Source organism: Danio rerio, chromosome 2 (genome assembly GCF_052040795.2).
Source record: "Danio rerio strain M-AB ecotype USA chromosome 2, GRCz13ab, whole genome shotgun sequence".
Taxonomy (NCBI): domain Eukaryota; kingdom Metazoa; phylum Chordata; class Actinopteri; order Cypriniformes; family Danionidae; genus Danio; species Danio rerio.
In genome coordinates this window covers 41,022,604-41,036,800 of record NC_141022.1, presented here as the reverse complement: position 1 = coordinate 41,036,800, position 14,197 = coordinate 41,022,604, and the positions used below count along the sequence as shown (strand labels likewise).

General features: G+C 36.1%; 1 protein-coding gene across 10 annotated transcripts in view; it reads left to right on the top strand.

Moving 5' to 3' along the window:
* insra (insulin receptor a) overlaps positions 1-14,197 on the top strand; it is a 141,512-nt gene that overhangs the window by 16,040 nt on the left and 111,275 nt on the right. For 2 of the 10 annotated variants that reach the window (XM_087238770.1, XM_087238768.1), the window contains exon 1: positions 12,399-13,252. The exons of 5 other annotated variants lie outside the window; for them this stretch is intronic. The gene's annotated coding sequence lies outside the window, so the exon portion shown is untranslated. 10 annotated transcript variants of the gene reach the window in all.

Genomic DNA, 14,197 nt, shown 5'->3' with positions numbered 1-14,197 from the left:
TTGCCAGAACCCATCGACTTCCATAGTAGGAATAAATAACTATGGAAATTTATGAGTCACAGCATTCTTCAAAATATCTTCTATTGTGGTCAACATAGAAAGAAAGTCAATTAGGTTTTAAATAAGTGAAAGGAGAGTAAATGATAAAAATAATCATTCATTTTATTTGTAAATGGCACTTTTCTGGACACCCAAAGTCCCTTTACAACAAGCATCAACAGCCATATTAAAACAATTTATAAAACATTGTCAAGCTAAATTTTAAATACATGTAAGGAGTTGCAGGTACAAACACATCATGAGTGCAAAATAACATGATAAAAGATAGTCAAAAGAAAGCCTGCCTAAACAGATTGGTCACTGCTCCTTAGGTCTAGGGGAAGCCAGTTCCATATCTAAGGATCCATGGAGCTAAAAGATGTTGCTCCCATTGTGCCTTATTGATTGTGAGGTGGCACCAGGGAGAAAGAGTTGGTTGATCTAACAGTGCTCAAAAGTGGCTTAAATATGAAGAAGTTCAGTGAGATATAGAGGAGATAGATTGTGAAGTGCCTTGAAAGTGAAAAGTAGTATTTAAAATCAATACGAAACTTTACCAGAACCCATTGAAGCTGATAAAGAATGGTGTGACATGCTCGTGAGATGAAGTCCTAGCTGCATGGTTCTAAACCAGTTGGGGTTTATGGAGATGTTTAGAAGGAAGCTCACAGAAAAGAGCATTATAGTAGTCAAGATGAAGTAACTTACTTGAATTGCTGTGATTGGTTGTGAGAAAAGGGCGGAGACTAATAATATTACGCAGGCGGAAATGTGCAGTACACATAATATTATTGATGTGACCTTCAAAAGAGTGTGCTATCCAAGATGACACTCAAGATCTTTATCTGCAGAGAAATACGAATTGTGCTATTATCAATATGTAGTATCAGATTTATCCAAAACACTTTTAATCCCAATGAGTAGGGATTCAGTTGTCACTATTTAATTTTAAACAGTTCGATTTTATTTCAGCTAAACATCTATTCAAAACAGAAGGAGGAAAAGAACTAGAGGGTATGGTGGACAAGTAGAGTTGAATGTCATCAGCAGAGCAGTGAAATATGTTGTATTTTCTAAAAATGTGACCAAGAAGGAGTCAATATAATGTAAGCAGGAGTAGACCCAGTGTGGAGCCTTGTAGGACACCAGTAGTCACATGCTGCAATCTCAAATTACAATCCTTATTTTGGACAAACTAAGTACATTCTGCAAGATAGGACTTAAACATTAAAAAAGGGGTAACAGAGATCCCTACAGACGCAAGCCTTTTCAAAGTACCTTGTGCGGCCAAGTACCAAGTATTCAAAAGTACCTTGTGCGAAACCATGTCAAAGGCTGTACTCAGGTCCAGAAGAATAGGAATTGTTAGTAAAGTCTGCTGCCAGTAATAATTTATGACAGAAGAAAGGAGAGGTGCTTTAATTTGCTGGTCAATTAATTTGCATCATGATGCAAAGAAATGCCTGTTTGCATTATGATTTTCCATGTTGATAAAGTGAAGTATTCTGTTCAGCTTGCTGGTGTGGTGTTTAGCCCCCAAAAAGGGTGACCAGATGTCTCTTTTTTCCAGTAATGTTCTGTATTCTGGCTCTATTAAATACATGGGAACTCCCTGATTAAAGCTACTTGTTGAACAAAAATTACTATTGAAACTGTCTTTGTTATTGATTAACTTGCAGTAAGGGATGCCAGGACAGGCGGAATCATGCTGAGTGAACTCACAACTGATTCGCTTTCTCGCCCACACAGTCCTTTCCGTATAATATAACCGAGACAGCGCGCAACCAAATGAAATCTACTGAAGTCTACTGCACACACAGTTGTCAGTCGCAAGAACTATGGCTATTTTAGATAGAAATGGCAGTAATGGTGAAATAATTAAATATTGGGTGCAGGCTCATCTTCAAACATATCTGATCAGTCTACAGGGGAAATGCTGCTACAGTATAGCCTGCTGTATTTGACATTTTTGAAAATTAAAAGCTTGGTTTTAAAGATATATTTAAGGATTTCTGCTTAGTTAAAGTTTGAAAGAACAGTTTTTTTATATATGGTATTTATTGTAGTATTCATTTGAAGTATTTATTATTTGCATATATTTTTTTATGATTTGGCAACCTGATTGAATCGTATGTTAAGAGTTAACACATTTATGTGATTAATGCGTTACTTTTTTGCTTGTGTTTTTATAAAATATAAATAAAATAATAATCATATGTAAAATTTAAATAAAATAGTTAATAATATGATACTGTACAGTTTTTGGTGATGGAAGATACTGTGGTGTGGCAACAAATAAAAGGGGCTCTTGGGTTTGTAATATAATCACCGGGGCCATGTGTTTGACACAACACCCCTTGACAAGATTCTCAATGCCTATCCAAGTTTTAGGAACAACAAATAATAACTTGACTTCTAGTTGATTATTTGGTTTCATAAGTAGCTTATATGAAAGGCAAAGGCCTCTAGATTATGATTATTTTACCACAATAAAATATGATCATGCCTTGATTTTTAATGATTTAATTAGGACAGAAAGGTCTGACTTTGCTTAGACAAAAGTTTTGTCACTTAACAGCAGTAATGTTCAGTATAGAATATAAAGTCATTGTGCAGTGGAAAAAGAATTAATATTGTGTATGACTCCCATGACCATCCATACATCTCAGCAATGACTCAAATAACTTCATCTGGAGTCGTCTAGAATGGCAATGAAAACGTTCTTGCAGGAGTCCCAGAGTTCATCTACCTTCATTTCTCCAAATGATAGCCTAGAAGTCAAGTTTTGTTTGTTGCTCTTGCAACTGAGATCGACGACAAGACTTTTGTCATGTTGTGTACATAAAGAGACTTGAGAAAGCTGTTAGGCTATGGCCAAGCTTTTTCTTTAAGAAGTTACATTTACATTTAGATATATTTGCATAAAAAATATTCCATCTCTTAAACATATTTTCATTTTATTTCAGCTTCAATACACATTTTATATTCCTCTAAAGCAAGGATTTGAAAGGATACGGGTTTGAAAGACAGTAAGGTGAGCAAATGATTATGTAATATTTTTAATATAAAAACATGCAATTATTTCAGATATTTATTTTAAAAATGTAATGAAATAAAACTATTTAAAATAACTGCCAGGAGGCAGCGGTGAATATCTAATAAGTAATCCGTTGACACTTAATCAATCTATTCTTTCAAATGACTGATTTGTTGAACAATGATTCTCTGTACATGATTGGCATGTTGAATTATGGATTTGTTGAAAGCAGATTTACTGTATGTTGATCTGAGAGGCACAGCAATTCTTCTGTGGCGTGGTCTGTAATATTACTGTTGGCAAAACTATGCAAAGCAGATAACATTGTGTTTAAAATCAGAATATTCCTGTGTAGGGTACAAAAAGCAATAACAATCTCTTTGTTTATGTGATATTGCTTTACTATATCATATGATAAAAGTAGACGAATACTCTTAGAAAGCATTTTACCTCAGTATCTTGAATTTTAGGAGCTTATTACTGCTTTTTATAGGCATTCCCCGTACAGTTTGCTACATATATTCCTCCGCAATCATCTGATATGAGTGCAATGTCATTTTATTGAGGTCATTTTTAATTATTTTATTAAATAAACACTAAATTGACAGCCCTAATTTGATCATATGCCTGCAGTGACTACTTCCCAATTGACTCCAAAAGTACAAAAAGCCTTTTATTGATCCCACAAGTCTTTTAATCTTTAGTCTGTCATAACTAATCCTTAAAAGATGTTAAGTGAGTCTGTTATATTACTGTATTAGCCATGTATTAATTGAGAGGATCTGAGAGACTTTATTCCCACTGCAAAACAGAAAGATCCGATGTCGGATGTGAGAAGCTCCCGACATCATTTCAATTTGCAATAAAAATAGAAAAAATCATTCACATATAATTTGGATAATGCTTCATGTTCCTTTTTAATCCAAAATGGAATGGAAGGGCAGCAAATTTAATAAAGCAATTAATAGCACATATCCTGTGTTCTTTGCAATAACAAGTGACCAGAGGCGAAAAACATCCTGCATTTTGTCTTCATTTTTAGCTCATCTCTGAAATTGTCGTGTTTTTAAATTATTTTATTTTTACCTATGCTGTGCAGTTCCAGCACCATTCAACTAATCCAGCAGACCTCAGGAAGGAATAAATACACTGTCCTATTTTAAAGTATGTAGTCATGGTGACACCAAATATTGTAAAAAGCAGTTATTCAGCTTTAGCCATTTATCCTCAATATTTATCCCATTCATGCAAATTTACTCCTAATATAAATGTTTGGAAAAGCGTAGGAGTAATTTGAGAGGAAATTATGGTATTAAATCCGATCAGACTACTCTGATGGCAAGAAGCACAGACCAGCAAACAGCCGTGTCTAACAGTTGTATATCTGGAATCATATATTCATTTATTTATTGTAAGATTTTGGATTATTGTATGAACACAGAATGGTTGGTGGACAGGTGGATAAATTGATGGAGACATGGCTGGATGCATGGAAAGGATGGGTAGTTGGATGAACAGATGAATGGATGGATGAATGAATGGACGGATGGAATGGGAAGAAGGATGGATGGTGTAGGGATAGATGGATGGACGGATGGATAGTTGGACAAATGGAAGGTTGAAAAGATGAAAGTATGGTTAACAGATAATTGGATAGACGGACGGATAAAAGGATAGATAGTTGTTTGAACAGATGGATGGATGGACAGATAGAATGGATGGAAGGATGAATGGTGGAGAGATAGATGGATGGATCCATGAATGGATGGACAGATGGTTGGAGGAATGGATGAATGGATTGTAAACCGATGAATGGATGGATGGATGAATAGATTGATGGACGGATCGATGGATGGATGGTGGACAGATGACTAAATGGATGGATGGAAGAATGGACGGACAGATGGTTGGACAAATGGATGGTGTACAGATGAATGGACGGACGGATGGATGGATGGATGGTTGGTTGGACAGAGGGAATGGATGGATGGATGTTGGACAGATGGATGGATGAATAGATAGATGGAAGGATGGATGGATGGATGACGGATGGTTGAACTGATGGATGGGGGACGGATGAATGGATGATGGACAGATGGTTAGATGAATAGATTGATGGAAGGGTTGATGGATGAATGATGGATGGTGTACAGCCGAATGAATCGTGTACAGATGAATGGACTGACGGACGGATGGATGGTTTATTGGTTAGACAGATGGATGGCTGTAACATAATCTCATGCCTATTTTACTTTAGTGTCTAATTGATATAAAAATGTTTGATGTCATTCATACATTTCAGTATGATTTGTTCGTCCCCATGTACGGTCCAGGTTGAGGGGGCATACTATTTAAAAATGAAATCTTATGAAGTATACAAATTAGTCACATCGCCACCAATATGTATATCAGGCTGGACGGTCGGTCGGTCGGTCGGTCGGTCGGTCGGACGGTCGGTCGGTCGGTCGGTCGGACGGACGGAGGGAGGGAGGGAGGGAGGGAGGGAGAGAGAGAGAGAGAGAGAGAGAGAGAGAGATAGAGAGAGAGAGAGAGAGAGAGAGAGAGATAGATAGATAGATAGATAGATAGATAGATAGATAGATAGATAGATAGATAGATAGATAGATAGATAGATAGATAGATAGATAGATAGATAGATAGATAGATAGATAGATAGATAGATAGATAGATAGATAGATAGATAGATAGATAGATAGATAGATAGATAGATAGATAGATAGATAGATCGAATTTCAGGTAAACTAAACCTGCATTTTTTTTTATTAATATTTAAAACAGAATGTGGTTGTCTTTACTATAGACAGCACTCTGAGCAAAACAGCATCAGCTTTTTATGTTGGTTTTTGTCTGCATCAGATGAATCATTTCAATTTCAGTCCATTATTTTTTTTCTCTCTGTGACAAATTTCTAAAAGCTTTTATGCATTTTATGCACTGCATGGGCGTTGGTGTCTCTTTTCACTTGGAGCGGTGACGAAGACAGTTGTTTTCCCTCAGTGTACCTGACATTTGGAAGGGTTTAACGTGGTGTTCCCACACATAATGGTGTCGTTTCTGAGAACAGAGGATGTAAACAGGTTGTAGGACAAGAGGGATTGGGGATGTTATTGTGCCTCCTCCTCTCCCTCATCAGGAAGGGAAGACATCAGTCAGGCCGCATATAGTGCTGTGTGTTTTAGACATTGCCTGTAGCAGTGTACACACACACAGATGGAAACAGATCTTTTATGACAGAATCAACTAAAAATGAACAAAACTAGTTTTGTGTAATAAGTGCATACGTTAAAGGAAAATGTTGCAGATGAAATACAATTTAGTTTCAACTGGAAGCATTTGTGCTGTAATGTTGATTACCATACAAAATAACAATAATACTATAAACATTTTATACAAATAAAATTATGAGGAGGCACTTGCAATGAATGCAAATCTTTGGACTTAAAAGCAGAAATGTCAAATTTATCACTTGATACATTTACCTAAATTATTTATTCTGTTGAAAGTGTCTGTTGTTAGCTTTAAAGTGTTCCTGTCCTCCCATTTCTTTATAGTCTTATGTTATAATGGTAACAGCTTTGTTTAATTGTTTATGCCTAATCAGCAAGGTCATAAGATGTTAAAGAGACCCTATTTTGCGTTAAAAAGGTCATGTAATGGTTTTTGTGCTCTCCAACAACTCATTTGCATGCAAGGTCAAAAACACTTTCATTGTCTTATAATATGCATTTATTTTTACATAACCATCCAAACGACTCCCATATGATTTGTTCAGCGATCCCAACCCATCCTTAGCACAATGCTAATCTGTGCTGATTGGTCCAATGACCCAGTCTGTTGCAGTTAGTCGACTGCGTTCAGCGCGAGATATAGAGAAATGCCCACCACAGTGTATCAACATTGTTGAAGTTGTCAAGTTACAAGTAACAAAACACAATTAAATGCATATTTTGCAAGCTAGAGAAAACAAGGAGGCAACCATTTTAATCGCACTTAAGTTACTTACTCTTGTGAAATGGAGGAAGAAACTGGTCCATGAATTGTGTACTGTAAAGTTCCTGTCAAGCTCTAACAAAGTCCCATACATCAATAGTCTTTTCTGATCCTTCCTTTAACAAACGGCCGACGTGTCTCCCGTTGCAGGGAAGATTATTGCATAAATCACTAGAAGGTTCACTCATTAATGTTCACTCATCTTCATGATTAACTGGATCCGGCACATAACATATATTGTATTGTTTTGTGTTAAAGCTGATACAAACAGGCAAAAGATCTGGATGAATAACAAAACATTTTAACGACTCTAAGTTAAGTCTTTTATTTTGAAAAATCTATACTTTTATCCCCTCAGCTGGATGTTTTCATTCACTTAGAGGCACATTGCACACTGCATGGAAGGTCATTTTCTAAAAGCCATACTAGGAGGTCTTTAATATTAGGTTAGATTTAGGTTGTGACCTCAGGTAACCAAAATTCAATCTTTAACCAGTGTCTAAGGCTGTTCCACAAGGCTGTGTCAGTTCACCTATTCTTTTTACACTTTTTACAAATGAATGTTCAAGTAAGCATTCACAGAACTTTATTTTTAAATATTCCGATTACACAGCCATACTGCTTACTTTATGAGAATGATGATATTGGTGTTATCTATCAGTCAGAAATTAGTCAGTTCGTTGAGTGGTGTGATAGAAATAGGCTAAAAATAAATACTAAGAAAACAGAAGAGATGGTATTTGACCCAAAATGTATAGGTGACCATCGTCAAGTGGTTGTACATGACCATCCTCTTACTCAGTCAGAAACCTATAAGTACTTGGGCATTTACATCAACTGTTCTTTCATGTGGAAAACACACATTGAGTGGGTTTGTTCTCGTTTACACCAGAGGTTGTATTTTTTTTTACGGAGGTTGCTTCTTTTTGGAGTTAACAAGGAACTCATGATGTTGTTTTTAAAGCAGTACTCGAAAGCATTGTTAGATATGGTATCACAGTGTGGTTTGGCAACCTATCTGTTCAGTGTAAATCTAAATTATTGCATCTCTTAAAGACAGCATGGAAAATTGTTGGGCACAATGAATATTTTAATCCTCAAGTCTTATGTGAGAACTGTGTCCTCAATCAGGTGGAAAGGATTGTGAATGATCCAACTCAATTTTTATTTCCACATTACGAACTGCTTCCCTCTGGTAGCAGATATAGTCTCAAAGTGTAGGTTAAACCATTATAAAAAATCCTTTTCTTATACCTGTTTCAGTGGGTTTATTTAACAAGAGTCTATCTTAATTAGCATTATAAATTTTGTAACTGTTGTATTTTGTATTGTTTTTATTGCTTGTTTTTAGTGAATGTCTGCAGCAATATGGCAATGCCCATAATAAATTACCTAAGTTTTAATACTACTACTACTACTAAGGACAGTGAATTTTGACCTATTAATAACGAAGTCAAATAATGTTTATTTTTGGTTAATTTTAGGTTATGTTGGAAAGCCAACATCTTAAACCAACATCATATTGACATCTAATAATTTTAATTGTCAGATATGGCAACCAAAATCCAGTCTAATAAATGTCATAGTAGTAACTTCCACACAAAGTAAAACTGTAACATGAAAAGATGTTGATATTTGGTTGATTTTAGGTTTGATGTTGGACATTTTAGGTTTTTGATGTTGGGTTCTGACGTCAAGCCAATTTTCATTTCCAAACAAAATGCAGCATCCCCATGATATTGGGGTACAAAGTCAATATAAAATCATGTTGACGTCCTGTGCCTGCTGACTAGGGTTGGGCCAATAAACAAGATTATATTGAATCGCAATAAAATTTATATCAATAATAAGGATAAGCGCTGGACTTTTTTATTCTGTATTGATCTAAAACCCAATCATGTTCGGCCACCAAAAATGTATCGATCGAAAATATGTTATGCCGTTGATTGGACGCTCTAATTTTTGTGGCTTCAGTCATTGTTGGGATACTCTTTTAAATCTAAAAGCATTAACATCTGATTTCAAAATATATATTATTATCAATCAATATGGAAAACAAGGATCAAGACTGCATTTTGGCCATATTGCAGAGCCCTACTGCTGGGTATATTTTAGAAACAGTTTATTCACATTTAGGGATCAGCCCCATTCACAATAAGTGTTTCAATCATCAACTTGTTCAAACAGAAATCAAAATCGTATGTTGTTGTAATAATCTTTTTTTTCAGTGCTGTTGAATGACTTTAACCTCTACTAAACCCGGAATATACCCTAGTCTTGTTAGACAACTTTTCTGAGCCATAAGGAATGTGCAGCAGCATAAACATATTTATCACCTTGTACAACACGGTTCTGTTTCTTACCAACACAGTTCTCACTGATGGCCAGGATGTGTATGTTTATTGACACAGTCCACACAGTTTTTTTGTGGTGATCTCTTTCCATCTTAGAGGCTCACAAGTTCAGCAATCAACACAAGTATGCTCAAACTTATATTTCCCCTTTTTTTCCTTTCAAAGATTTTCTCCTAGGCCATCCACACCCAACATGAAAACTGCTGCTACCGTATCTGTGAGCTTCTAATAACGTTTTATATATGGCACAGGAAATTGTCCTTAAATATTTTGCTCCATGTTTGTCGGCTGTATGTTCATGATGCAAATCTCGTTTCAGCACATCCCAATGGTGCTATATTGGTGATTGTGGAGGCTGTTTAATATAAGCGTTGAATGTAACAAACTCATGTTATATTAAAGAAACTAGATTAATCTCTTTCAACAGTACAACATTCAAACTACGGGTTTAAAATGAGCTGAATCAGCTCAATTCTTGAGTTTTTTTCAGACAACTTAATTGTTTTGTTCAATCCACTTAAATTTGTAAAAACTATTAAGTTAACTTAAGAGTAGAAAATGGTGAGGATGACATTTAAAATAAAAAGTGAAGACAATGTTTCAGTATGGCAAAATAACCACAATGAACGTGAAGCAAACTGTCATCATTTTGTGAAAATAACCAGCTGGCAGTGCATTATCACACTTACCAAATTCAATAGCAAATGGACATGAAATATTGATTTGAGCCGAAATGATTTTATTATGTGAGATTAAAGAAGCCGCAGGCCATCCACTGAAATCAATCAATCAAGTAGATTGAGCTCAGTACTCTTTGTACCTATCATTAAATTACACAGTATATGGATGTGTTGTGGATTTAACAAGTTTGAAGTAGCTAAATAATGCATATGCCTTTAATAAGACATATTAATATGAAATGAACTGTATATTTCTTTGTATATACACTGTTAAAAATGCTGGGTTACACACAATCAATTTGTGTTGTGGCAACATGAAGGAAATCATCCTTTCATTCATTATCCTTTATCTTAGTCACCTATTTGTCGGGGGTCACCACAGTGGAATGAATCACCAACTAATCCGGCATATGTTTTACATAGCGAATGCCCTTCCAGCTGCAACCCATTACTGGGAAACACCCATACACTCTCGCATGTCTTTTGGATTATGGGGGAAACCGGAGCACCCAGAGTAAACCCATGCAAACACCATGGCATGGAGACCAGGCCATGAAAGAATTAAGAATTAAGCTAACTTATTAGTTTTTACAAATTTAAGTGGATTGAACATAAAACAATTAGGTTGTCCTCAGGAAAACCCTCAAGAATTATGTTGTTTCAGCTCATTTCAAAAAAGTAGTTTGAGCTAACAGCAAACATCATTTTTGTGTATGTCTGTGCATTATGTTTTTCCGTACTATATACATTTACTATGGTAATCAAGGCGCAGATAAAGCAATAGTTCACCCCCTTAAAAATGAACATTTGGTGTTAATGTACTCACCCTCAGGACATTCAAGATGTTTGTGACATATAGAAGATAAAATTAGCAGATCTGATCCTAATTGTTTCATAAAAGTCAGCAACTACTGGCATTCTGTAAGTCAAAAAACTTCAACAACAACAACAACATAAAGGCAAAAACAAAATTATTATCCATGGCTTGAGATGAGACTCTGAGATCTTAAGAAGCTAAATGAACAGTCTATGCAAGAAACTTAATATTGTTTAAAGAAATATTAACTGGAAGTGTATGGGTGTTTCTCAGTGATGGGTTATAGCTGGAAGGGCATCGGCTGTGTACAACATATGCTGGATAAGTTGGCGGTTCATTCCCCTGTGGCGACCCGGGACTAAGCCAAAAAATAAAATGAATGAATGAAATATTTACTTGTAGATTCCTGTCATAATAAATGCCCAGGCACAAACTAACACACGAGCTAACTCTCTTTGTTTACTACAGAGTGGCAGCATGCATACTGTATTGTTCATGAAAATGGTTCCTTTACGTAATATTCTGAATGCTGCAACCTATATATTGAACTGACACAGTTTCAGTTTACTAGAACTCCTATGTTAACTTGCTTTGACACAATCTCCATTGTAAAAGTGCTAGAGAAATAGACAGGAATTGAATATATATGTATGTATATATGTAAATCTGTAAACAGCATCAGCTCATGTGTGAGTTTCCCCATAAATCTCTCTCTCTCTCTCTCTCTAGATTGTTGTGAATGCAATAAAGCCATTTACTGAGGATGTGGATTAAAGGAATTAAGATTTGCAAATGTTCAGTTAGTGGTGAATTGCACAGACTGACTGTTTTGCTCCATATGAATGAATCAAGGGAAGCCATGGGTATTCATTTTGCCTTGCCTGCAGCTGTTTTTTTGACTCTCAAAGTACCGCTAATGAAAGCCATTATTATTTAGGTCAATGCATTTCCTTCATTCTCATTCTAAGCTAAGCACACAACTTTTAAATATTTATATTTTTATTATTCTTTAAAGAACACGCAAAATACCAAGCAAACAATAGTGAAAAAATCTTATTACAATTCCAAAAATAGGTCTAAATAGGTGAATAATTATTAATTTATTACAACAAACTTTAAATAACAAATATAAATTAAAAATGCAGGAAAAAAGAACTAAAAATAAATAAATAAATAGACGATAAGACAGACAAATAATTAAATAAATAAATAAATAAATACATAAATAAATAGAGCACACTCCCTAACGAAAAAAAAACTTCAAAAGTATTTGATCAACATCACAATATTATCAGCCAAAAGCTCAACGTCTCAATTCCCACAAAAGGGCAAGTATTTAGCACTAAGCAGCAGTCAGACCTGTAGTAGATCTGAGTGCTCGCTCTCGCTCCGGCACTCCAGTCCGTGTTTCGCGTGTGTCCGCGCTGCTTCTCACAGCTCTTGTTTACTGGCGCAAAGACAGAAAAGAAGATCCTTGGAGAGAGTGGATATGTCACTGCACTTGCTACAGCCAGCGTGGGGACAAACAAAATATTTTTCCATTCTTTTTCAACTAGTTTTTCCGCGGGAGTGTTAAAGACAAGAAATTGTCCTCTGCGGAAACGGCTCGCTGTGTTGTATTGATCTGTGAATCAACACAAGTGCTCGCCAGCAACGCGACGTGGAAAGACTGCATGTGGAGCTTTTGGGGTGGAAGTCTCGCGGAAATCTCAACGTTTGTCTTGTTTTAGCATTCAGAGCCTGTGCTGTTCACAAGGCTCGCCGTGAGAGGAGGGACAGTACGAAGGAGACACCGCGTGTAGTCCGGTGACCCGCGAACGGCGAAAGCTCGCAGTCAGCAGAGACCTGGAATAAATACAAACTCAAATCTGCCCAGTGTGAAGCCTGAGAGTCTTGAACATTTCGACAGAGCCATAACTGCAATGTGCAATTTTCTAAACGGTTTATTTTACCGTAATAACTTTTGTATCTGAATAAAACAGTCCATCGAACACAACAACAGAAAGTCTCTTGTAAACTCTATTGATTACTTCGGCCTGCGCTCTGTGTGCGCAGCCATTCCACATCGCCAGCTTTTTTACCCCATTTTTTCGCCAGGCTTGGGACAAACTGCGCAAGTGCTGGACAAATACATTCAAGCTATCCGAAATGATTCAGCTGCTCATTTTAAATTATGCTTTATTCGTATGGATACAGTAAATGAAAGTCGCGGCCACGCGCTGTCATTAGCTTAGCGCTCGTGCGCGTGTTCATATCAGCATCAGTCTGTGCGCGCGACAGCAGAGCGGATTGAACACGTTGAACTTTCCTCTCCGCCCATTTTTTACTGCGGTCAAGCCAGCCGCGGTTCGGAAAAACACAGTCAAGCCAGCCGCGCTTTATATTTCGGTGCGCGCGTATTATTGTCATTACGGTAATGTCAGCAGCCACACAGAGAGCGCTCCACAGAGCACCCATTTCGCCCAGAACAGAGAGATGACAACGAAATATAAGTTTATCCCCCTTTCCTCCCACGTATGCTTTATTAAACAATTTATTAGCTTTTTTGACTGTTGTTATTTAAAGAAATTGGTTTCTGGGCTTACCTTTAATTTCCTCAAGTTTATCTTTTTGCTTCAAATGATTTTATAGCAGATCAAACGGACAGAATAAATATACGATTTCTAAATACACAGAATGCGTTTCTACTTCTCCTAGCCAACTACAGTACATTGCAATTAAGGTTAAATGCAATTTTATACAACGTGGCTAACCTCAGAAAGTGAAAACAATCATAAAGTAGTCCAACAAAACATTGTTTAAGTTATAAATATATGTTGGTTTTATTTAAAGGGGATTTTGTATGCTTCTTTCAGTATATGGGATATGGGGCATTATTACACTTTAGATGACTGTAAAGACCTTATTATTTGTTATAAGTAGAATAGAACAACAATAAGATCTGATGCAGGAAGTCAAATACTAAGCATACATTATATGAAGCCTGTTTTACTGCAGCATTTTGGAGAAATGTACCATTAACACACTTTAAAGTGCTATAAAGAAATAAGTAGAAAAAAACAAAGTTTGGTTCTGATACAGGATGTACATGCATACCTCATGTGAAAGACCTCATTTAAGTTAACAGAAGAAAACTATGGACAGGACATCCAATATTATATGCATACCTCATAATAACTTACTGCAGCATTTTGGAGAAATTTGCTATTATTGAGCTATAAAGTCTTTAAAGTGTTATAAATACATTGTTTGACATAAG